The sequence below is a fragment of the Ascaphus truei genome, chromosome 2 (genome assembly GCF_040206685.1).
Source record: "Ascaphus truei isolate aAscTru1 chromosome 2, aAscTru1.hap1, whole genome shotgun sequence".
Lineage (NCBI taxonomy): Eukaryota > Metazoa > Chordata > Amphibia > Anura > Ascaphidae > Ascaphus > Ascaphus truei.
Genome location: NC_134484.1, coordinates 64,740,182 through 64,765,852, shown reverse-complemented (window position 1 = coordinate 64,765,852; position 25,671 = coordinate 64,740,182). Strand labels below are relative to the sequence as shown.

General features: G+C 45.1%; 1 protein-coding gene across 4 annotated transcripts in view; it reads right to left on the bottom strand.

Annotated features, from left to right (window-relative positions):
* RNF19A (ring finger protein 19A, RBR E3 ubiquitin protein ligase) overlaps positions 1-25,671 on the bottom strand; it is a 78,309-nt gene that overhangs the window by 27,665 nt on the left and 24,973 nt on the right. Inside the window, exon 1 of one of the 4 annotated variants that reach the window (XM_075582626.1) lies at positions 10,297-10,390. The exons of 2 other annotated variants lie outside the window; for them this stretch is intronic. The gene's annotated coding sequence lies outside the window, so the exon portion shown is untranslated. Of the gene's footprint in view, positions 1-7,187; positions 7,279-10,296; positions 10,391-25,671 lie in introns of those variants that run through there. One more of the 4 variants, XM_075582627.1, reaches the window with a different exon arrangement.

Genomic DNA, 25,671 nt, shown 5'->3' with positions numbered 1-25,671 from the left:
TATTGTAATGTCCTTTAGGATACAATTATACACGTGTTTGTGGGGGTGTAATATTCGTGCACGTGTTTGTGGGGGTGTAATATTCGTGCACGTGTTTGTGGGGGTGTAATATTCATACATGTGTTTGTGGGGGTATAATATTCATGCACGTGTTTGTGGGGTTGTAATATTCATGCACGTGTTTGTGGGGGTGTAATATTCCTGCACGTGTTTGTGGGGGTGTAATATTCATGCACGTGTTTGTGGGGGTGTAATATTCATGCGCGTTTGTGGGGGTGTAATATTCATGCGCGTGTTTGTGGGGGTGTAATATTCATGCGCGTGTTTGTGGGGGTGTAATATTCATGCGCGTGTTTGTGGGGGTGTAATATTCCTGCGCGTGTTTGTGGGGGTGTAATATTCCTGCGCGTGTTTGTGGGGGTGTAATATTCCTGCGCGTGTTTGTGGGGGTGTAATATTCGTGCGCGTGTTTGTGGGGGTGTAATATTCGTGCGCGTGTTTGTGGGGGTGTAATATTCGTGCACGTGTTTGTGGGGGTGTAATATTCATGCACGTGTTTGTGGGGGTGTAATATTCATGCGCGTGTTTGTGGGGGTGTAATATTCCTGCGGGTGTTTGTGGGGGTGTAATATTCCTGCGCGTGTTTGTGGGGGTGTAATATTCATGCACGTGTTTGTGGGGGTGTAATATTCATGCACGTGTTTGTGGGGGTGTAATATTCATGCACGTGTTTGTGGGGGTGTAATATTCGTGCACGTGTTTGTGGGGGTGTAATATTCGTGCACGTGTTTGTGGGGGTGTAATATTCGTGCACGTGTTTGTGGGGGTGCAATATTCGTGCACGTGTTTGTGGGGGTGTAATATTCATGAGCGTGTTTGTGGGGGTGTAATATTCATGCGCGTGTTTGTGGGGGTGTAATATTCGTGCGCGTGTTTGTGGGGGTGTAATATTCATGCGCGTGTTTGTGGGGGTGTAATATTCCTGCGCGTGTTTGTGGGGGTGTAATATTCCTGCGCGTGTTTGTGGGGTTGTAATATTCGTGCACGTGTTTGTGGGGGTGTAATATTCATGCACGTGTTTGTGGGGGTGTAATATTCATGCACGTGTTGCGGCTCTCGGAATATTTGGAGAAAGACATCTTTTTATTAAATGGCTCTTCTTCCTCGAGAGGTTGCAGACCCCGGCCCTGGGCTTACAAGTGAACGTCAGTGAGATATATTGTGCTCATGTAGCGAGAGCAGACTGTCCACGGGAACCAAGGCTGCCTGTTGATATACAAGATCACTGTAATCTTTGTTATAAATCACGTAATCTGCTTAGTCTCTTTAACAAGGTTACATTCTACTTTCAAAAACATAATTTAGTTTGCTTCTCATATCTTCTTTATACTGAAAGGACCATGTGCAGATCATTTTTACACTGCACTTCTACAAAAAACCTTAAAAAAAACTTTCCTCGCCTTTTTGTCTAAAGCATTTTTTTATATCATAACATTTTACTGATGGCAAATACAAGAGGTATAAAAAATGCATCACTATTTGCATATACCTAATATACCTCTTAGCCACAAGGTACTGTCACAAGTTAGTCGAACCTCTGGTTTGACTTTTAGAAAGTATAGAAAATGGTGAGACCTGGGTGCCATGCAGTAAAAGTTCCTCAGGTGTGCCCTTTGTTCTGTATTCTTTAGAACAGGGGAGCGCAAACTTTTGATGCTCCGCCCCCCTGCCTGGCGTCCACCGGTCTCGCAACCCCCCTCTCCTACCTGGCATCCAGGCCAAATGAAGCTCTGAGGTCACATGATCCCCGGTGTCATTTGTTGCCGCTTTGCCATGGAGACGCGCCTGAAACCCGTTAAGTTTTATGTTGCAGAGGCCTCACGCGATCCCTCGGCATTAATTGAAACGCCTGGGGGAGGAACGCGGGACCTCTGCAACCGCCCGCGTCCCCCCCCCAGACAAATCTCCCGCGCCCCCCAGCTTTAGAGGGCTTCTGCAACATGAATAGGAAACCACAAATTAGACATGTACATACATGCCGCCTCTTAAAGGAAAATGACACTTACGTAGTTATAAAGCAGATGAGGTTGAAGAAAAAAAAGAAAAAGAGAAATGTCCATCGAGGTCAACCTAGATCGAGTTTAGTAAACAGATACTCTTCCTATATTTGTATTTAAATTGCTCCAGAGGAGCAAACAAAAAACCCCAGTGAAACGTTTGCCAGTTATGTCTCAAAGGGAAAAAACACATTCCTTCCCTAACTCCAGTAATGGCAATCACATTTCTCCCTGGATCAACATCCTTGCTATGTTTACTTATTGAAGTATCCTGCATACCTTTCAATTTTTTAAAAGAGGCCCAACTTTTTTTTTTTATATCCATCTACTGTATCTGCTATCACTCTCTCCCATCGGTGGCACATTCCACGTTGTGACTGCCCTTTACTTTGCAGCTGGTGAAATCTCCTTTCCTCCAATCTCAAGGGGAATGACCCCGTTTCAATACTGAGAACTCCAAAATGAGAAATGTCCTTTAACTATGGAGGTTGCAAATAACAATCAAGAGAAAACAAGGGCACCAAAGTCTTTAATTCTTTATGTTGTGTTTTCCGACACCCAAAGTATTGCTGTGCGCCAGTCAGTCAATCTCTAGCCTAACTTTTCCTACTGCTTTCCCCGCATCCATCACTATTTTCTACCTCCTGATCATTTACGTTGCAAGGTCTATATACCATCTCAGCTTTAAAAGGGATCATCTTTTAACTTTCATGTCCCTTTAAAAGCTCCTACCCCCTCTCCCCCTCCAGCAAAGAGCTGAACCTTACAGAAAGGAGCTCCATTCGCAGGCCAACTTTTCAGCTTCCTGTCGAAACGGTAACCGCCAAAGCCTGAAGGTAGCGAGTGGTACACAGCAACAGAGCATCTCCACTATTCCTTATGAAAACCATATTCAAAACTGCACAATAAAAAAAAAGTTAACTATTGTTCATTTCAGTAGATAACAATTCATAGAAAGCCTAATCCCACCTTGCCGTTAAAACAAATCTTCACTTGTGCAACGGAAAATAAGGAAGCCTGCAGCCAGCACTGTCACGATGTCCCGATAACGTGCACGCTTTTCTAATGGCGAAGCCCTGTGTGTCATTTTTATTTTCCTTTTTAATAGAAAATCTATAAACCATGTTAAAGCAGTTTTACTAGAAACTGGGGTCCCCACGGTCTATGCAAGGGGGGGGGGGGGGATTTCCGCTTTACTTCCACCAGATGATGCTGGAAGTTGCAAACGCCTCCAAATAAGTATGTGTCATTAAAAAAAAGCAGTTGCTCAGCCTACATGAAGACTTGCTTAATGTGTTATTGCACTGCCCGACGTAGTAGCTGAATTACAGCAGGGCCCCGCTCATACAGCGGGTTCTGTCCCAGGCCGCCGCCGTAAAGCTGAAATCGCCGTACAGCGGGGCCCTCCTGTACTGGATCGTGCCTTTGAAAACAGAGATGCAGAGCTGTAAACCGACTGTTTTGCTGACAAATGGCATCTGACAAGGAGTTTCACACAGACTAAAACTGTTGCTTAGTGCCGGAAAAACGGAACAAACGCCGAACCTAACAAATATAGGTATACATTGGGAAGCGCTGTATGAGTGGAATGCCGTAAAGCGGAGCGCTGTAAAGCAGGGCCCTACTTTATAGCGTATACATTTGATAGATTTGAACAAAATGTGAGGTTTTCTGCGCTACTCTTTTCCTAATCTGTATCAAGCGAACACCTATACTACTACTTCGTGAAAAATACATTTAGATAGGCAGACTAGCTTTATTTAGGAGGATGAGATCTGTACTGGAAACCACATTCGTCTATAAATCGGTTTGCTCCCATTTTGAGCTCCACATTGCACTTTGTTATGTATCTTGGCGTCACACTTTAATCAACCACAAGACAAGTTTCTGCTTTGGCACACCAATAACTAAACATTTAAAAATATCTCGCTGCTTTTACTTTTTATCGTCTGTGCCCCATGAAAAACACAGATAAAGCGCTATTAAAAAATGGGTATTTTATTCTAAATATCCCGCTGCTAAAGTGACTACTATTGCCTGCGTTTTTTCCCTCCCATTCCAACTGAAGAGAACTTTTCGTACTGTAAACTTTGCCCTGAAAATAAGGACGTATTTCTTACCGGAAACCATGTGTGCTGCAACATGATGAACTTTTGTACTTTAAGTTTAGAGAAACTAATGACTAAGGGGACAACTTGTGATATAAAAAAATCCTCAACTATTTGAACTGCTTTCCAATAGAAAGCCATGTAATATTACTGGCATATTTATCTGGGACATAGTGTTTCTCTCATTCTCCCCTGCTCTCATGTATGTGTATGTACAGTATATATAGAGAGAAGCCTTCATCCAGCAGTGAATCGACAAGGACTGATAGAGGAGACACACACAGATATATACACACACATATATACTGTGGTGTGAAAAAGAAAGTACACCCTCTTTGAATTCTATGGTTTTACATATCAGGACATAATAACAATCATCTGTTCCTTAGCAGGTCTTAAAATTAGGTAACCTCAGATGAACAACAACACATGACATATTACACCGTGTCATGATTTATTTAACAAAAATAAAGCCAAAGTAGAGAAGCCATGTGAGAAAAACTAAGTACACTCTTACGGCTTCCATAGGACTTATGATGCTACGTTGCAGACAGGTGCTGCTAATCAAATGCCCTTGATTAATTGATCATCAGCAAGTGTGACCGCCTCTAGAAAAGCCGAAGTTTTAGCAGTTTGCTGGTCTGGTACATTCAGGTGTGTGTTAACACAATGCCAAGGAGGAAAGACATCAGCAAAGATCTTAGGGAAGCAATTCTTGCTGCCCATCAATCTGGGAAGGTGAAACGAAGGAATGATCCCAATTCAGTATCTTGAAGCTGTAACAGTCTTAGGCTGGGATTATGGTCCCTGCGCGGCCGCGTGCGAACGAGCCCGCGCGCACTCCTGCAGCCCAAGCGATTTGTGAACTTGGCAGCAGGAGATTGTAGATGCGTGGCGGGGGCGCCACTAAGCTGGTTCGCCCTCATTGGCTGAACCAGCTCATGAGCGCGGACATCACGCGGCAGTCGCCCGAAAAGACAAAAATTGTTGTATTTTCAAAACACAACCGCATCAACGCGCCTCTCCACCTGTAGGCGCGCAGGCACAGGGGTAGGTCCCATAACAAAATACAGCAGAATTGTTGCCGGGCGCACGCACACAAGCAGCGACGCCGGCACCATAATCCCAGCCTTAGAGGTACTGTTGATAGGGAACGAACGCCAGCGATACGCTTAATGGTATGAAAACAAGTGACTGACAACCAAAGGAAAAAAAAAAAAAGACGACTTTTTGAGATCATTTTTAAAATGAATTTTTGCCTTCACCCAGTCCGTGTCTCAGAGTCCCTTAGGAAAGGGAAAACAATGATAAAAGAGACGAGGAAGAAAAATACACTAAAACTCCAGGTCAGAATATTAAAAAAAGTGTCTGAATTAATTTTTTTGTTTATATCATATATTATATTATATTTTTAAAGTTGGATATCAATCGCGCCTCATTTGAACCCATTAAACATCACCACAATTAGTTGAGCTAAATCCGTTTTGTAATAAAACATACAATGGTGCTACAAAGCCATGATTACTGCAATGGTGAAATAACTGCTGCATTCTATCCTTAATTTGGCCGCGCGTATAGTGCTGGCGACGCGACCGATGACGTCACCTGTCGCCAATCGCTAGAGTTGCACTTTAGTTTTGGGCGACGTCATGAAAGGGGCGGGCAGAGGCACGGAGAAGCTCCTGATTGGCCGCAAGGGGGGACCGTCGCCGTTGGTAGCACTGTCTCTCCGTCGCGTGCACTATAAGCGCAAGCGACGGCGACAATGTATTTGTTTTGCCGCGACGTCACTATAAGCGCTGCCTTAGGTACAAGCTAGTACATTAGGAGGGTCATTTTATATAGCATGAAGCGGTGGTTCGGGCTGTAATTGCCCCAAAAGTTCCATTGACTAACTAGAATTTTCATCTGATAATGGGGGGGGCAAAGCTGCCACTTCCGGACAATCTAGAAAAGAAGCCCCAAGAGGAGCAGTGTGTGTTGTATATATTTTTAAACACTTTGTTTACGTGCACAAGATTTGCTTTCGGGAACAAGGTCTTGTGTAATTAGAGGATTTTGACCTTGCAACGTAGCACAATAAAATCACACATTTGATATACAGCTCATCCATTGAAGACCTTGATTAGGTAAGCAGTGTGGAGTTCAGTGTGATTAATACATTTGCTGGCAATTAACAGTTTCAGAACAGTTTTCACTAGTGTTTTGGCATTTTCATATGTGGGGGGTAAATGTAGAAGCAGAGTTTTCTGAAAAGAGACAGACAGACAGACACTTTTGCTGTATACTTTAAACCCACCTTAACTACCAAATGGAAGCACACTACAACATTTCCTTTGGACGTTGAATAAACAGGGTTAGATGCAGATGCGTGTGCAAAAAACCCCACAATTTTATTTCCGTTACGTTTTTAAATTAATTCTAAAAGGTCATTAAATATAGTAGAGTAATATGATATAGGAAGCTGTTCGTGTATTGGAAAATGAATACAGTGAGCGTATCTTTACATGCACAGGAGGGTGGTCAGTGTTCCACAAAGTCCCAACACATTTTCAAAGCGCTCCACAATTCTGAATGGAGCAAAACATCCAATATGTATGTTGTGTTAATCAGTTCTGTAGTATTAGATAATTACTGCATTTTTTTTAAAATTCAAATCAATGCAATGTTTAATGTTTTAATATACTGAGCATCCCTCTGGTTTTAGCACACCTACCTAGCAGTGCATGATCTTTGGCAACAAGTGATCACAAACAGGAAATGTGTCAATTGTTCCTAGCAGGAGACTATGCTGAGCTGCAAACTAATAACAGACCACGTTACCTTAGTAAAATAAGGTTGCATTGTAGCGGCTGAGTTACAATCACTGAAGGATTTATTGAAACTAAAAAAAAGGTAGCCATTATGTGAACCCTGGGAAGCAGGATCTTTGCTGATCGATTAGTTCTCCCATGATTGATCGTCAGCTAAGGTAATTAGTTTTCATTTAAGGTAATAAAATGATATAGATATATCTACTTACAAGTGCCACCAGTAATGCTGCTTGCGTAGGTCTCCTAACAGGACAAGAAAATGACAGTGTAATCTGCTTCCCAAGGCCGTCGATGGCAACACGACGGGTGACGTCACCTGTGACCACATGCGAAAGTTATATTTCGCCGGGCGGCAGCGTCGCGGGTTTCGGGCCATTTGATTGGCTCAAGGGCCGTCACGAGGCGACAGCCCTTGAAAAATCAAATTTTGCCGGCTACCAGTTTTCGCGACGGCTCGGTCGCTCCTACTATAAGCGCACGCGGCGGCGAAAATGCATTTGTTTTCGGGCGCCATCGCCATCGCCGGCACTATAAGCGCGGCTTTAGAAAGATTCAAGTGCCATTAACTGTTTTACTTCTTGTACCTAGTTAAAAATGAATAGGTTTTCCTTTTCTCTGGATCCGTATCACCTATTTACCTATTTGACCAATGATGGCACCATAACTACTATACAAACAAGTAACAAAGACATTTCCCCTCTAGTTTTGAGAACAGACATACCGTCTTTGAATCAAGACATTATCTTCTCAGGTTGGGACCCAATACCTATTGTTTAATAATGTTCTCAATTGTATTTATTTTTGGTTTTATTCTTGTCCATATCCACGTATTGTACTGCACTGTGGAATATGTCGGGTTCCATATAAATAAAAATATTAATATCGATAGAAAACCGCCCAAAGCTTTTCTTTACAACAAAAAGGATAAAAGTCGAACAAAACCTCTACTGAGAAATCTATTTCAGCTCCACTTGACCTATTGAGACATGAGAAAATTATGTTTCAGTCATTCTTAGATTATCAAAACTGGTATACTTTCGTCCTAAGAGGGACTGCCCAATTAAAATGTCGAAAACCTTCCTAACGATGGGATCCAGCCTCTGCTCAGACGATTATTATGAGGCTCAGGCTTGGTGGTGTTTTAGTAGAAATCCCTCACACAATATTCTCAGCCTAGCGGCAGCTAAAGTTCAAGTTCTTCTTTTCCCTAATTCATTTAGAACATTAATAATACGTTGAAATAACTAGAGGGGGAAAAAAAGTGCTTTATAGTTTACCCGATGTATGCGCATGTTAATATATACACCTAATATGCGCACATAATGTGCATGTTATGTTTGTATGTGGCCATCTTGCACTGCTCTGTTTAACGTGCATATGTGAAAACGTGTCACTGTATTGTTACAAAGCCTGCTAATAAATAAAGGTTAAAAAAAAAAACCCTGATCTTAAATAACAACTGAACTAGCATTTCAAGGCCTTGGCGGAGCTTGCAAGGCTTTGCTAAGCAACGCGGTGCCTGGTGCCGGCATGTTTGACAAACTGTTCTGTACTTATCGAACGCTTGTGGGAGTGCCAAGTTACATTGATAGCACTGACAAGGGATGTCCTTGTAAAGGAAAGTCTTTGAATGCAACAAAAAGCACAGCATCCTACATATATTTTCTCCAGGAGAACCCTTCAGTTGAGGCACCATTGAGGTGACATGGCACCCAGGTTTCACAACAGTGTTATCAAATGTTATAGCTTTCACTTTTCAGCAACTTGCCGTTTCATTCTGAAAGCGCCTTAGATAAGCCGGCTGTCCCCACCCCACCATCACACATCACGCACCGCAGCACACCCAGTTCCATGAACATGCAGCGGAGACCTTATTACCTTTATTAAAAGGTTATTATTACCTTGTGTCAAGAAGTGTTAAAATGCTGTGCTTTATAATTACACACAACACACTGCTCGAGTCATGCTAACAAAAGTAGTAATGATATATATACCAGCTCCTGTGTCATCACTACTTCTGCAGATCCTTTCAGACCAGGTATACTTGACTGCGACAGACAGTTGGCAAACACAAAGTTTATATAATAAAAACACCACTTGTGGTGCATTTGCATGTCTCAGACAGGTCTGCAACCCTGTCTTTCCCCATTATCGCTTGGCAAACAGTGCTTTCGCTGCAGCCAGGGATTCTGGGTAATGACATGCAAATGAGCAGTGTGCCACTCTTTACTTCTTATTCATTTTAACATGGGCCCCTATAAGCGTATGCCTGCCGTATTACACCGCTTTTCAGCACAGCATAGTTTCATAGAAGTAATGAATAATTTCTTCTCATACCAACAACTGATGTCCAGCACACCAAAAGTATGTAACAGGAAGGAAAAAAGAATTGCAGGGGTGCTGCGGTTACAGAGGTCCCGCTCGCTTTCCCACAACAGTTACCCTGATTGCCAGGGGAGAGCGTGGGGCTTCTGTAAAGGTCTCTTACCTCCTTCTGCAGCGCTACGGTTTCAAACTGCGCTGCGACATCACATGGTTACTCATTGCCATGACAACGTGACGGAGACCAGTTGTCATGGAAACAGGTCAGCAAGTGATGTCAGGACGCTGCAAGAGGCGGCATAAAAGGTAAGTGCCTATGGGTGGGAAAATTGTAAAACCGGCCCTGTTGCGGTCCCTGATAGTCAACCATATAACCTTTGTAACTAATGTAATCATCTAATTGGCTTCTCTTAAAAAAAAAACATTCACTTAAAATATGTCCCTTGCAATGGGACGTATGTCAAAATCAGGCGTTCCCTCTACTCTTATCCAAGCCCTGCCCCTTATTTGAGAGCCATTAAAGAGGAGATTAGGTGGATTTTACCTGTGCAAACTCTTATTGATGAGGCAAGAGAGTAGCCGGAGGAAACCAACACCCTCCCATGACTCAGCTCACCACGTTTACAAGACCTTCACAAAAGGGTATTCAAAAACACTTATAGGTGTCAGATATTGATAAAGAAAAAAGGTATCAACGCATTTAACCCCTTAAATATGTCACCGTCATCCTCACTTTGGTCCTACAAGGATTGCCCATTTAAACAAACTAGACCATTGCATGGAAGGGACAAAGCACAAGAGCAGCAAACAGGGCTGTGATTTACATACATCAAGGAGTGTCATTATAAAACACGTCTGTGCAAATAAAATGTGACTTCTATAGCAAGTGCTGCAATAAGCTGCTTCCGTATTAAACTCATACATGGAGTCTCCAGAAGCACAGACATTAGCAGCCTCACAAGCTGACCACAACGAAGTGAAAGCAAAATTACTCACCGTATAGAAAGAGAAGTCTAATCATGGCAAGAACATGTTCCACCCCGGAGTCTGAGGTGATGGTTTCGGGGAAACCAGCTCCCTTGACCTGCCCACAATTCTCATCATTGGTTGCGCTACAGCTCGTAAGCAGACACCCAACAGGAAGTGAAACCTTTGGAAACGACAGTATTCTGAACTTGGCAAATGCTTGGTTGACACTGGCATTTCGGGGAACTTGCTTAACCCCTTGAGTGCAAAGGTTGGCTGGCACCTACGTGGCCAAGGATCTCTCTACAATTTTTCAATCAATGTTTGAAACAATGGGCGTTTATTTTGCTGTGTTCCCTAGTGAACCATACATTTTTAAACAAGTTGCATATTAGGTGCATATTTGTGTATGTGACATCTCCCATCTTATTAGTACATAAAGAATATGCAATATTTTTGTGTACCGTGTCAATGTATTATGTATTGTATAGGCTAAAGCTGTAAAATGGCAGGCATTATTGAAATCCCTGCTCTCTAATTGGTCTGAATAATACCCAGAATTTTTGGCATTTTGCCAATTCACCGTTCAGAGATGCAGGGGGAGCGCGCGGGGAATTTGAAATTAAAAAAACCTGCCAATTTTAAAACTGTTAACTGTAAATACCTCTTCTGATCCAAGCTCCAGCAGCCCTCCTTCTCCCCCCCCCCCCCTCTCTCTCCCTCCCTCAGCTGCTAGTGCTGTCAGAAGCTGGAGAGTCAAAATTGGTAACTTTGTTACTTGCAACAAAGTAATATTTCTCTCCACATCTATAGCTTGTGCTAAGGTAATTTGTATTTGCTTTTTATTTAATTGTAGTTAATATCACTGTCCCCCCCCTCACACATCTCTCCTCCCCCCCCCACACACATCTCTCCTCCCCCCCCCACACACATCTCTCCTCCCCCCCCCACACACATCTCTCCCCCCCCCCACACACACATCTCTCCCCCCCCCACACACATCTCTCCCCCCCCCCCACACACATCTCTCCTCCCCCCCCCACACACACACAGCTCTCCTCCCCCCCCCACACACACACCTCTCCTCTCCCCCCCCCACACACACATCTCTCCTCCCCCCCACACACACACACACCTCTCCTCCCCCCCCACACACACACATCTCTCCTCCCCCCCACACACACACACATCTCTCCTCCTCCCCCACACACACACATCTCTCCTCCCCCCCACACACACATCTCTCCTCCCCCCCCCACACACCCACACACCTCTCCTCCCCCCCCCACACACACACATCTCTCCTCCCCCCCCCACACACACACCTCTCCTCCCCCCCCCCCCCCCCCCACACACACACACACACACACATCTCTCCTCCCCCCCACACACACACACATCTCTCCTCCCCCCACACACACACACACACATCTCTCCTCCCCCCCCCACACACACACATCTCTCCTCCCCCCCCACACACACACACCTCTCCTCCCCCCCCCCCCACACACACACACATCTCTCCTCCCCCCCCCCCACACACACACAGCTCTCCTTCCCCCCCCCCACACACACCTCTCCCCCCCACACACACACCTCTCCTCTCCCCCCCACACACCTCTCCTCCCCCCCCACACACACCTCTCCTCCCCCCACACACACACCTCTCCTCCCCCCACACACACACCTCTCCTCCCCCCACACACACACCTCTCCTCCCCCCACACACACCTCTCCTCCCCCCCCACACATCTCTCCTCTCCCCCCACACACATCTCTCCTCTCCCCCCCACACACCTCTCCTCTCCCCCCCACACACATCTCTCCTCTCCCCCCCACACACATCTCTCCTCTCCCCCCCACACACACATCTCTCCTCCCCACACACACACACATCTCTCCTCTCCCCCCCACACACACACACACATCTCTCCTCTCCCCCCCACACACACATCTCTCCTCTCCCCCCCACACACACACATCTCTCCTCTCCCCCCCACACACACATCTCTCCTCTCCCCCCCACACACACACACACACACATCTCTCCTCTCCCCCCCACACACACATCTCTCCTCTCCCCCCCATACACATCTCTCCTCTCCCCCCCCCACACACACACACACATCTCTCCTCTCCCCCCCCACACACATCTCTCCTCTCCCCCCCCAACACATCTCTCCTCTCCCCCCCCAACACATCTCTCCTCTCCCCCCCCAACACATCTCTCCTCTCCTCTCCCCCCCCACACCTCTCCTCTCCCCCCCCCACACCTCTCCTCCCCCCCCCACATCTCTCCTCTTCCCCCCCCCCACACATCTCTCCTCTCCCCCCCCTATATCCAACTGTTTTTCTGTCTGAGCACTACTACGCACTGAATAAACCATAATTTTCTGTGTGTTTATCCACTGTGTTTACAGGGGAAAGTGGGTAGAAAACTAGAAGACGAAAGTTTGACGCACTATTATTTCCTATCCTAATTACAGTAACTAAACAATGACGCTACCAGATACTACTTACACATTGGCACAGATCATCAAAGGAATTCTGAGACAGACCGCAATCCGCAGTTTATACAATGGGTGCCTATGTAAACTGTCCCTTTGTAGCACAGATACAATGAATATTTTGTTCTATGCTTCTACAAGGTGGGATATACTCGGGTGCCTCTCTCTAAGCATAGTTTTAAACGGTGTCAAATATGGGGAACCCCTTAACAGAGGGGGGGAGGGGGGGAGGAGAGACGATGACTATCATTGTCAATAACTGGTAACTTTGATAATGTGAAAATAAAAATGAGGGTGTGGGATCTTATAAAATGGAGGTGTTGCCTTTGTATTTGCATTATATTCAAAGTGCTACCTGTGTTTGAATAATTCGACTTGTGTAAATACTTCCCTACAAAGCCTAGCCAACCACAACCCACACCTGCAAGGGGAGGGAGCCTGGTTAAATGGACCCTCCTGCACTACTCTATGGGCAGGTGATGGCTTCCTCTGATGTCTTGCACACCCCACTAAAGCCCTGGGTGGCATAGGGACCTTCAGGTCCCTACGCTATCCAATGGATGTCACTTGGTTCCTGCCCGCTTTGTGTAGCTGGCAGGACCTCCTCACACCCCATACCTTCTGGTTCAGTCTTTAGCTTGAGATGTATTCCCCATAGTATTCCCCCATTCCTAGGGGGCCACGTTTTGTAGAAGACCCTCCCCCCACTACCTGACCTGCAAGGGGCCTCCAATCCCTTTCAAGCTAAAGAGAGTGAAGCAGAAGTTCAGGGGCGAGAGGAGGACCACTCTGGCGTGGGAGATATTTTATTGATTTATTATTTTAGGGGATTATACTTCAGATCACTAATTACAATATGAGGTATAACGGTTCTTCAAGCCTAGTGTGCAAGTGTAGCAGATAAAGGCATACTGAAAGTCCTGCCAGCTACACAAAGCGGACAGGAACCAAGTGACGTCCAGTGGATTTCATAAGGGTTTAATGGTGCAATGACTCGTTTAGATACACGCAGATTTTAAATCTGTAGATACAGTAGATTTTAAATAAAGTGAAAGCACTCAGCTATGTAACATTCTACTGTTGTCTAGTCCAGTGGTGTGCAAACTGCGGGGTGCGCCCCCTGAGATTTTTTTGGGGGGGAGGGGGCGGCGCAGGCGGTTGTAGAGGTCCTGCGCTCTTCCGCAGGGCATTTAAATTAAATGCCGGGGGTCTGTGCGAGGCCTCTGCATCCTCTACTTACCAAGATTCAGCCGGCTTCAGGACGCGTGACCATGGCAATGCGGCGTCAAATGACGCCGCGGGGTCATGTGATATCACGGTTGCCATGGTAACGTGACGTCAAATGACACCACCGGTCACGTGACACGACCCGCGGTGTCAAGGCAAGGGGGGGGGGGGCGCGCAAGAAAAGTTTGCGCACCCCTGGTCTACTCCCTTCGGTGCCAGAAGGTGTCCAACACCAACCTACCAGGAAGTTGCAACATGATTGCTTGGGGTAGCAATCATGTAGTTAAATGGTGTTGTAGGATCAAAACAAGCAGACTTCCAATACAGACAGTAACACATGGATAGAACCGTTTTTAGGCTTCAGCCTAAAAGCTGTGACCTTGATCTTTAGATCTTTGCAAATGGGCCTGCAATACCATGCTTTCATAACAAAGGGGTTAAAGTATGAAAGGTACACAAAAATGGCACAGGTATTGCATGGCTCAGTGCTTTACAGTCATTGTAACCTCAATAACTCTGTGGGAGTGCACCTTTAAATGTTAATGATTAGTTGCTATAAAAAAAATAAAAACCATGCCATGGCTAATGCTGATAAATTATCTACAGACACATGACTTATCTACAAAAAAAACACACATTCTAATGACCTTCACATAGATTTGTATCTATCCTGGCAGGGATTTCTCAGAAACGTATATACAAACAGCACAAACCGAAAACATACCGAGATCAAGCAGCCACAACCATGGCAAAAAAACTAAAAAAAACCAAGTTGCTCCAATAGTCTCTTCTCGGGAAAAAGGAACATTTCACTGTAGGAAAACGTCTTACTCTAGCTAGCAAATGGTGCCAAAGACCACAAGGAAAAAATAAAAAAAACGTAGTCCTACAAAAATCAATGTACATTAACAAAGAAAAGCACATTGGCAAAATCCTTTAAAGCACCAACCCCCCTCTACTCACATTCTCTCTCTTCCCCCCCCCCCCCTCGCCCCAAGTATGACATTGCAGCTTCCTATTGGACGACCGACTTCCATCTTTGATTTAACTTACATTTTACGGTCAATATCTCTGGAACTGGAAAGGGGGAGAGACTGGGAAAGAAGGGGGGGAGGGCAGAGCTAGAAATAGCCTGGCTCAGAAAAAGGTGGTTTGCGGCTTGAACGTTTGTTGACGTACGCATTCCAGTCTCAGCAGGTTAAATTTAAGTATATCCTCACTTTCACCACATGGGCCAGGAGGCAGCCACACTGGACTAGGGATGGATGTCATTTGAGTTTGTGGCGATTCATCCCGGGGTTCCATGTTTGACTGTAAAACACACATTGAATAGAGATGGGGGGGGGGGGGGCGAGGGGGGAGATAGGGGGGGAGGTGGGAGAGAGCTGTTTGCTGTTCCGCAACACAGTGACATTACAAATGAGTTGCAGGACACTGCAGTGTTACATAGCCAACATGGATACCCTGTTGGCGTCTTAAAACTGCTGCCCTCTAATACAGGGGAGCGCAAACTTTTTGTGCTGCGCCCCCCTGTCTCTCTGCCCCCGGCTCTCGCGCCCCCATGCCTACCTTTATCCGCGTCAGATGACGCTGCGTGGGCGTGTGACGTCAGGTCACATGGTGCCGCGGCGTCTATTGACGCCGCGTTGCCATGGCGACGCAACACAGACTGCTGAATCCCGGTAAGTAAACAGTTGCAGAGGCCTCACGCGATCCCCTGGCATTTAATTTAAATGCCTGGGGGAAGAGCGCGGGGCCTCTGCAACTGCCCGCGCCCCCCCAGCACAATCTCCCGCCCCCCCTAGGGGTCGCGCCCCCCACTTTGCGCACCGCTGCTCTAATACACACCTCAAGAATTATGAGACTATATTTTTATCCTGACTGACTAACTCCTATTTTCTCTGAAAAGCAGAAGCAGGCGGCTCAATTCACTGGGAGGATAGGAGAAATTAATTGACTTCTATGGAAAGTTCTCTTACAAAGAGCAAATTAATTAAGTTCAGCCTAGGGCTTAATTACCTTATTTCTACTTGAAATGTTGGCTCACTTAGCATTAGCAGAGAAAGTTTCCATGCTCGCTTCTACACAAGTCGTCAACAACAGCTTTCTTCAAGAGTAAATGTAGTAGAATAGTTACAGTTCTCCTAGTATATGAGAAGCTAGATTTACAAATATCTGTCAATAAGATAAGCCATGGGTGCATTTGTATGTCCCCATTGTGACGTCAGTGAACAAACAGGATGCTGGGTAATGACATGCAAATAAGTACACTGATTATACCGATAGTTCCGTTATTTCATTTTCACAAAGCAGAACAGAGTCCAGCCGTGTTTCCTCTCTGGTTATGTGGTTTATGGAAAGAAAGTGTCAGATAAATGGAACTTTTAGCTCTACAGAGCAGGGGAGCTCGACACTCCAGTCCTCAAGATACCCCCCGCCCCTCACCCCCCACCGCCCACCCCAACAGGTCGGGTTTAAGGATATCCCAGCTTCAGAACAGGTGGCTACTTCTAACATTGGCGATACGTCGCTGCTAAAGAAACTTATTCCTAAATTAAATGACACCTGAAGAGGTGACAGATGGACAGCAGGGCAATGAACATGGCAGCACACAGAGGGAACAAGGAAATCATACAATCGCCTGTATTTTGATTATTGCATTGATATTTAGGCCCGGCTTCATACATTAAACACACAGGTCTTATCTTAAAATTACAGTTTTGCCTACTTGGGGTGTAGCCTGCCTTAAAATGTTATTTGACCATTTTTTGATGCCACCGACACTCCAACTTCCGGACCACCTGATCGCGAGTGTAGTGATAACACAACTGCGGTCTTTCCCCAATGCCAGGAACCGAAGAGGTGGTCCTCCTCTTCCTCTTCTGATTGCAGCTCACTGAGCAGAGGTCGCGAACTCTCCATGAAACTAAAACCATTCTTGACGTTGGGGCACAGTCACAAGGTCAAGAAAAATAAAAGCGCACGGAGGGACACCATTAGTAAAAAAATAATGTGATACTTGATATAAAAGATACACTTCACAACACTTACATAAAAATGTATGTTCCAATCATCCTAATAGGACTCAGTACTGAGTCCTATCAGGACAATTGGAACATACAATGTTAAGTAAGTGTTGTGAAGTGTATTTTTTATATAAAGTAACATTATTTTTACTAATAGTGTCCCTCCGTGCGCTTCTTTTAATTTTCTTGTTCTAGTGTGGCATTGACCCCGTTGATCACGGGATAATGATCAGCTGCAGGAGCGTAGATCACATACTAGCCAGCGCGCACTTATTTCACTATAAAGTCATATGGTCCCCCGAGTGCCACTGCACATGACATTACCCCACGGGGCACTCATTACCACACTAACTATATTATTTTCATTACCTTCTATCCCCTGATTTAGTTTGCCTTTAACTCTTCTTTTTCACCCTGTGTGCTTTTAACCTCTTCACCCTGTGTGTTATTTCCACGGTCACCCTTATTTCTTTCCATCTACTCATTGTCTTTACCCCACTTTGCCTTTGAGCCTCTCTGTCTCTCTCACAGATAACTTTTCCTCGGATTTAGCCATTTCATACTCTCATACCCCTGCTCTCAGTCACACAATAGGGAGCAGGTTATTTTCTCGGCAAAGTGTAAAAGTGAAAGTAACCTCTCCAGCAGCGCTGTACGTGACTTGGGGATATTTCAGCTCGTACAACCCTGGTTCTGTGCTACAGCGACCCCAGCCTCTGTGCCTCTGCAGACTTGCAACCTCACAGCACTGAGCTATGAGAGCAAGGGGGAATTTCACAAGTTACCGGCAGTTTCACCAGATAGGGAGGTGACGGGGTGGGGGGGATTAGGCGGGGGGAGAGTTTACTCAAAAAGGAAGTGAAAGTGGTCACACCCGGCACACCCTCTCTTTCCAATTTACATGTCTCAATACAATTTGTGTTGAGGGAAAAAAAAAAAAAAGCAATTAAGTCAACTTTATGGTTGAGAAACAAAAACATTCAAAATTTGAAAAAGCCCATCACAGGAAAAAAAAGAAAGAAAAGGAAAAAAATGGGCACAAAACATAACTTCCTCCTAGTTATGGGGGATGAATTAACAAAAATAGAAGTTTACGGTACCATATAATTTTAAAAATGAAAGGCATACTGGTAATGTAACCTCCGAATGCTAGAACAGCGGTGCGCAAACTTGGGGGCGTGAGAATTTCTAGGGGGGCGCGGTGGTTACAGAGGCCCTGCACTCTTCCCCACAGCATTTAAATGAAATGCATGGGGAGGCGCGAGGCCTCTAACTCACTTACCTGCTGCCAGCCGGGTCTGGTAACATGAATAAAACTACACAGCGCTCTACCTGCACTTGTATATAGTGATATAAACGAATAGCTATTATAAGTGCAAAAAATATCAAAATAAAAAGAGTGAAATCGGTCTCTATAAGAGATATGGCGGCCTGGGGAACTAAAACAAGTTCTGCTCAGAACTTGAAATTACAAAAAGTCCACAGAAAAAAAGTCACCTTGGCGGAAAATCAAGTATAAAGAATCGCTCGGCCGGCGCGCCAGAAGTACCATTTGACTACTTCTGAAAATGTAGTCGTGCTACTTGCGCTTGATCGTGTGCGCACGCACTCACTCACCGGGGCCGTATTTTGTTCGCGTCGTGTGCAGCCGCGAGCCGTGGGGACGAGGCCCAAGAATTATCGTCACCATTGATGTCATTCTGGGACTGGATTTTTTTGGCATTTCTCGATTCTTACACTTGATTTTGCGCCAAGCGGATTTTTTCCCCCGTCAACTTCATTTAGGAACACGGTTTGCCGTTTTCCCAGGAGAAAGGCAACGCAAGGCACAACGAATTTGGGTTACAATCTAATTTATTTTAGCCAAAAAAAACCCACAACGTTTCAACCTGGTGCTCTTTATCAAGTGAGGTAAAGTGCCAAACCCGTTGTGCCTTGCGTTGCCTCTCTCCGTGTACTGCTGGATATGTTGCAGGCTTTATCCATTCGCAGGAGCACCGGTAATTGTGTCAGATTAACTTACCTTTTTGGGGTGCAGCATCTACCTTATTTCATATTGCCATTTTCCTACACATTGTTTCATGGCCTCTCCATATTTAACCCATTGAGTGTCAGTGGAATATTAGTGGTGAGAAGTGATCGTGATATATTTAATTGAACAAGTTTCTTATTTTTATTTGAATTAAGCCAGGTGAATCAGTGGGAGAAGCAGCACACGTCGGAAAACTGCAGTGGTGGCAGAGTTGTCAATCACCAACTGGGTTTCAGACGTCGTGCCCCATCATGTCCCGCATAGCGCTATACAAAACATTGTGGGGCACGGCTTCGAGAAGCAGAGTTAGGATTGCAGGGGAGTCAATACACGCAGTTCCCAACGTTTGACGAGTTACTTTTTTACACGACTGGTGGAGGTAAGGGAAGCCAGATTTGGTTCTGCATTTCAGAGGTAATGGGAGGCAGATGTTGGGAGGAATGAAAACGATTGAACGATGGCTTACTCAGCTGTTGATGCAACAGGAGAAAAAGGAACATCCTTCCATTCATAAAGCCTGCCATTGCAGTTGTTGTATTTACTCAAGAAATAAATACCGAAGAAATTCAATGTATCCCATCACACTCAAACAACAAGTGTAATATCAAACTTCTGATATCTTTAATTCAGACTTAACAGGCCACTGGTTTTTTTTGCCTCCTTGCCCCATCTAATGATTATTCTGGAGAAAGGATACCTTAAAACGGATGTGGCATGTGCGGATTGTGCCTGAAATAAGTGTGTTTGTGATAAAAAAAAGAATTAAATACTGGAAGTTTCAAATTTAACAAGAAATGTAAGTGGTGGATCAAAGCAGAAAAAAAAAAAAAAGGTAATGCTTGTAACCTAGTTTTGGGGAATACATGATGGAAGGATTTAATTACAAGTACAACAATACATTGCCCCTACCTCACCAATACCACACGTCTAATACGAGATGCGATAAACGCTCTTCAGGAGAGCAACAGTTGCAACGGAGGAAAAGCTGTACTTCCAAAGGGGCAGCAGATGCATGTCGCAGGCTCATCACACAGGTGATAAAAGCCAAAGTAACGGGGTTTTAAAAGGTTTGAGATACAAAAACCTCAGTAGTTAAATGGGACATGAGGCATTACAAGAGATTAGCAGACCGGTATCTCTCTGCTGTCAATTTCTAGGGTTCTGTGCACAAACAAAAATATTGATTAGACATTACCACCCCCATCTATAACAAAACGTGGCATCCATAACACACCCAAGACCCAAACAACAGTGAGGCTTGTAATATAGTGCGCGCTGGTGCGTAGTGCGCGGCATTGCGTGGGCTTTTCGTGCGTAGAGGGCAAGCGGTAACGTGCGCGGCTAGGGGGCATAGCCAAGACGTCACAGCGCTAAACCGCGCTGTGATTGGCTCGCAGTGTCACGTGGTGCGGCGACAGCGCAAAAATACAGGTCTCTTGTACTTTCCCTGGTCTATCGTGCCACCGCTCACGGCCGTGCGCGCTTCCCTAGTATATAAACATCTGGCTAACACAGCCAATTATTATTGGCGCACGCGCACTATATTACACGCCTAAGAAATGCAGGGACTTGGTCTCAATAGCGTAATATGTTAGAAGCAGAACTCCCAGATGCTCATAGTGCTATTCAATGGGATCAGTGAAGAGTTTATTCCAAGGACCTTCTGGATTAGTGGTCGGGAAGTGCTTCTTGGCGCAAAGCTGTAGTAGCTGTATTGGAGCTGGAGAGATGTAAACGAAATGCAGGTTGTAATATCTTTTATTGAAACATGAGCGCTAGTCTTATATAGGCCTGGAGGAGAAATTCTAAGATGTTTGGTGCAGGGATGTTTGCTGCCCAATTCGTTGTAATACGATGTATCTGGTGATCCGCTAAAGGTTTCCTACTCCCAGTAAACGAACAAAAACAAATGGTTTTGAAAGCTCTACACACTACAATATCATCTATGAAGAACCTTTACATTGGTCCTATCAAACTACAATGAATCTGCAAGGCCGGAGAGGTTTCGAAAATCTGCACACGATAGTTTCATTCATCGTTTGCATCACAAACTGCAATCAATACCATTTAGGAATGAATGCATCTTTAAGGCTGCATCCTGAACGGGAGGATGGAGATCCCTGTGCTATGATGGATCACAACACAGCCCTGAGCGGAAGCGTTTCAGTGACAACCGATGACTGCCATAAATAAAGCAAGGTTACTATGACAGCACACTAAGAGCTCTGGGAGCCGAGGAACAGGGACATACAGCTGCACAACAGTAACAGAGCACACCCCATTCAACTGCACCATTCTGTCTGCAATCCTAAGCCTGCCTCGCTTCTGAGCAAAACTCTGCACTGAATTATTCAGGTAGTAATTGCTATTTAGACAGCGCATAACATCATAGGCGTACAGGCAATATCACACACAGCTACTAGAGCAGGGCTGGGCAAATCCAGTCCTCAAGGGCAACCAACAGATCAGGTTTGCAGGATATCCTGCTTCAGCACAAGAGGGCGCAATCAGTGGCTCAGTCGAAGACTGCAATAAACTGCAGAGCAATGTGCTGCTGACCCCTGTGTCAGTGAGTGGGTTACATGAATGTCAAAACAGCATCCCGACTTAAAAATAAAACCCCCACAAAGGGCCAGCCCTTTTACTGCACATTAAGTGAGAATAGATGCAGCCAGGCAGCTTCATACATTGTATTGTATTGTATGTCTTTATTTATATAGCGCCATTAATGTACATAGCGCTTCACAGCAGTAATACATGTAATCGAATAAATAACAGATAATATAAATAACAGATCATGGGAATAAGTGCTTTAGACATAAACATAACATTAAGGAAGAGGAGTCCCTGCCCCGAGGAGCTTACAATCTAATTGGTAGGTAGGGAGAACGTACAGAGACAGTAGGAGGGAATACATTATTGTATTCTTACTTCTTTTGAAAGTATAAAAGTGGTTTGGATATTTGTAACTACAACAATGTAACAATTCCAAGTAGACGAGGTGAGGATTCATTGTTTCCTAGTAATAACTGTTTCAGTGCATGCAGTCAATGCACAGCACTGTATCTATGAAAGCCACAGCAAACAGACTGGAATTGCTAGAGCTATTCTCTGACAATCTATAAAACCCAAGTGGGTTAAAAAGTTACACTGTCGCTGTGCTTGGTGACAACCTCAACGCAAAGCCGGGTAACTGGAAGGGGTAGAAAGACTAAACGGTATCTTCCGAAATAGGCCAATTAAACTTACTGTGAAAGCATTGTTTCAATTACAATCCAACACCAACTATTAAAGGGTCAGCCCTGCTAGGACCTAGGTGAAATAATGGCTACAACATGTTTAATGGGCTAGCCAGCGCTTAAAATAATAAATCATACAGCTATTTTGTTTTCTTTTTCTCTTTAAACTTTAATGTCTATAGTAACCAAAGGCTTTGGAGTGTTTTTACCATATTTATCTAGTCTCTTGGACAATGAGTGTGTGGGGGAGGGGTGGGGGGTGTGTGTGTGGGGGTGGGGTTGTGTGTGTGTGTGTGTGGGGGGGGGGGTGTATGGGACGGGGTGTGTGTGGGTGTCCAGCAGGAATGATGGTACAAAGACGACAGCACTCAAAAGTATAATCCAAAGTAATTGTATTAAAGAAATAAACAGCACAAAATACAATGTTTCGATCTGCACAGAGGGATCTTCATCAGGGGGATGTGCCACTGATGAAGATCCCTCTGTGCGGATCAAAACGTTGTATTTTGTGCTGTTTATTTCTTTAATACAATTACTTTGGATTATACTTTTGAGTGCTGTCGTCTTTGTACCATCATTCCTGCTGGACACCCATCATGCCGTCACATGACCTCGCATTGCCACGGCGACGCATCTCCAGAAGCAAGGCAAGTGCAGTTTACATAGGCCTTTGCTGCTTCCCCAGCACTTTAAGTGCCTTCGGGAAGCGCACGGGGCCTCTGTAAACCCCGCGGCCCCTGCAGACAATCTCGACCCCCGGGAGGCGCATCCCCCAGTTTGCGCACCGCTGAAGTAGAGTACCAATTATGCCACCTGTCCTCCTGAGATACTGAGATCCTCACGTAGGTATTGGAGAGGGGTGGGGGGACAGAGAGATGGGGCGGGTCCCGGTGTGATTGTTTTAACCCTGCAGTATTCAGGCCAAAAGTTTCACGAGATCAAACGTGGAGCGCAGAGCAACAAAAGAGCCCTAGTTGTGGCTGAGTGGGAACAGAAATGATCATGGAGATTGAGGCCAGGGGAGAGTCAACAATAGACGAGGGCTAAAGAGGAATTCCAGTGATGTCGGAAGGATGACCAACCTGTCTCCAGCATCATAACACATTACACCAATCCTTATTGTCTACCTCCAACCCCAGTGCATTCTGATTCACAATAGTGTTTTACTTCTGAAGTGTAGTACAATACATGGTCTATATAAGGAGTGTTCAACCTTATTTTTATTTATGCCAATAAATGAGCACACATTTTTTGGTGGGGCACTGTACTATTGTCACCCTCATCCTCTCACTCAATCCCTCCCTCCTCTAAGAGTTTTATCTTGGGAAGTGGGGTGGAGGCCTCCAGTCTCACAGTGGAGGGGATCTGGGGCCCTGCGGGCAAAAGTTGGCCCCGACTTCTGGGCAGGCCAAACTTCCAGCGCTGGCCAGGTGCACCAGCAGGGGATGGGGTTTGCCTTAGGGACCTGCCGCTGAGGAGAGATAGGGCCCCGCAGCACACAGAAGCCCTGCTGGAGGAAAAGGAAACCAGTGGGGCTTCCCGCCCCTCAGAGAGGCTGATCAGAGTATCACCACGCAGGCCAATCCAAATGCCGCAAAGTAGTCCGCGGGTTATGGGCTGGTCTCCCCTAATCTACATCTTCTACAATATCATAACAGACGAAAGATGGGAATACTGAATGGGCAACTCACGACTTTGCAATCTGTGTTATCACTGGGACGTCTCATTCGATAGACAGCGTCGTGAGTGTGTGTGTGTGTGTGTGTGTGTGTGTGTGTGGTGTGTGTGTGTGGTGTGTGTTTTATGGTGTGTGTGTGTGGTGTGTGTGGTGTGTGTGTGTGTGTGTGGTGTGTGTGTGTGTGTGTGTGGTGTGTGTGTGTAGCTGCCTTTTCATAAAATAATAAATGCAGCCATTGAGGCTCTGTCTTTTGTGGCCACAATCGGTGCATGGAGTTAATTGGCCTCAATCATTGAATCGCGTTTATGCCGCACAGTGCATTACCAACATAAATATCAGTTTACTAGCAGACTTGCCGTATGTGCTGGCAACGGTAGGAACATTTATTAGCCAGTTTTAACAGTGATCTTTTCCAGGGAGCAAAACCTTGGAGAACCTGACAGGCTGTGTTTTCGTTAGCGTGTTGAAAACAATTGAACGGGGAATATAAAATGTTTCTTTTAGGACATTTAGCTGGTAAGAGACACATACACATATACAATCTGGTACTTTAAGTGGAGCCATACCAAAAAGAAAGCGAGATCCCTTCGCCGCCGGGCCAGAAACACATTGCCCCGTAGGCCAAAGAGGCTAAACAAATGGTTGTGTTACAATGCTCCAAACTTCCCCGGCACAGAATTACTTTCCAGGCTGTTCCCACGCACGAGATGGGTTTTAAAGCAAAAAGGAGGCAATTTAAATGAATTCGTTTTTCTAGGTTATGGGAAGGAACCTATATGGATGTAAGAATGCAATAGTCACACCAATCACATCTTCCATAACATATTTCCTTACGTCTGCCACCGCCAAACAGGAAAAAAAAAAAGATTCTCTAATGCTATTCAAGGCTGCGATGATCTTCGGTACACATCTAACGGAAATTATCCCTTCATGTTTTGTTTTGAAATAGTTGGCCGGCTGAGATTCTCTAGTCCGTGTCTCATCGTTGACATCTTGGCAGAGAAGCAGGAGCTGCTTTTACTATACTTAGACACGGAGTACACGCTTACGTTGTGCACTCTCCTGGGGTCACACGGCTATACATTCAAACACGAGCCTGGGTAACGGGAACACATCACTATATGGTTGTCACATTTACAGTCCATTTGTATTTGTCGACTGGGAATGTGTGCTAGCAGGACACCCAGATTTACCAACTCAGAAAGAGCACAGTGCTACAGCAGCAAAAGCCAACGCTCAGGAACACGGAGGACCATCCACATCATCTCAAGATGTTAAAAGTACTTTGATTTTCTACGTATCCCAACCCAATATTCTTCAGAGATTAATTTCAAGGATCTTCTTACCATAACAGACATGTCCAGAAATAGTTGTACAGAAGCTTTCAAGAACTCACAAGTATCGTGATCTTATGCATTATGGCTACGAACATACAAATACCCAGGATTGGCTTCGTAAACTCTGCACCGACACAAAGAAATGTGTATTCTATGCCAACAAACGAAAGCAACACTGTGTTGCAGTAGACACTAGGCCGCACTCGTACACAAGGAGGAAGAACAACAACATTTCAGGTGACTAAGCATATGAATAACAAAAGTAGGACAATCGGATGTTAAAAAATGTTTTCTATAGATTTAAAATAGAAGAGGCTGATTGAGCATTCCCTAAAAAGTGACTGAGTCTTATACAGAAC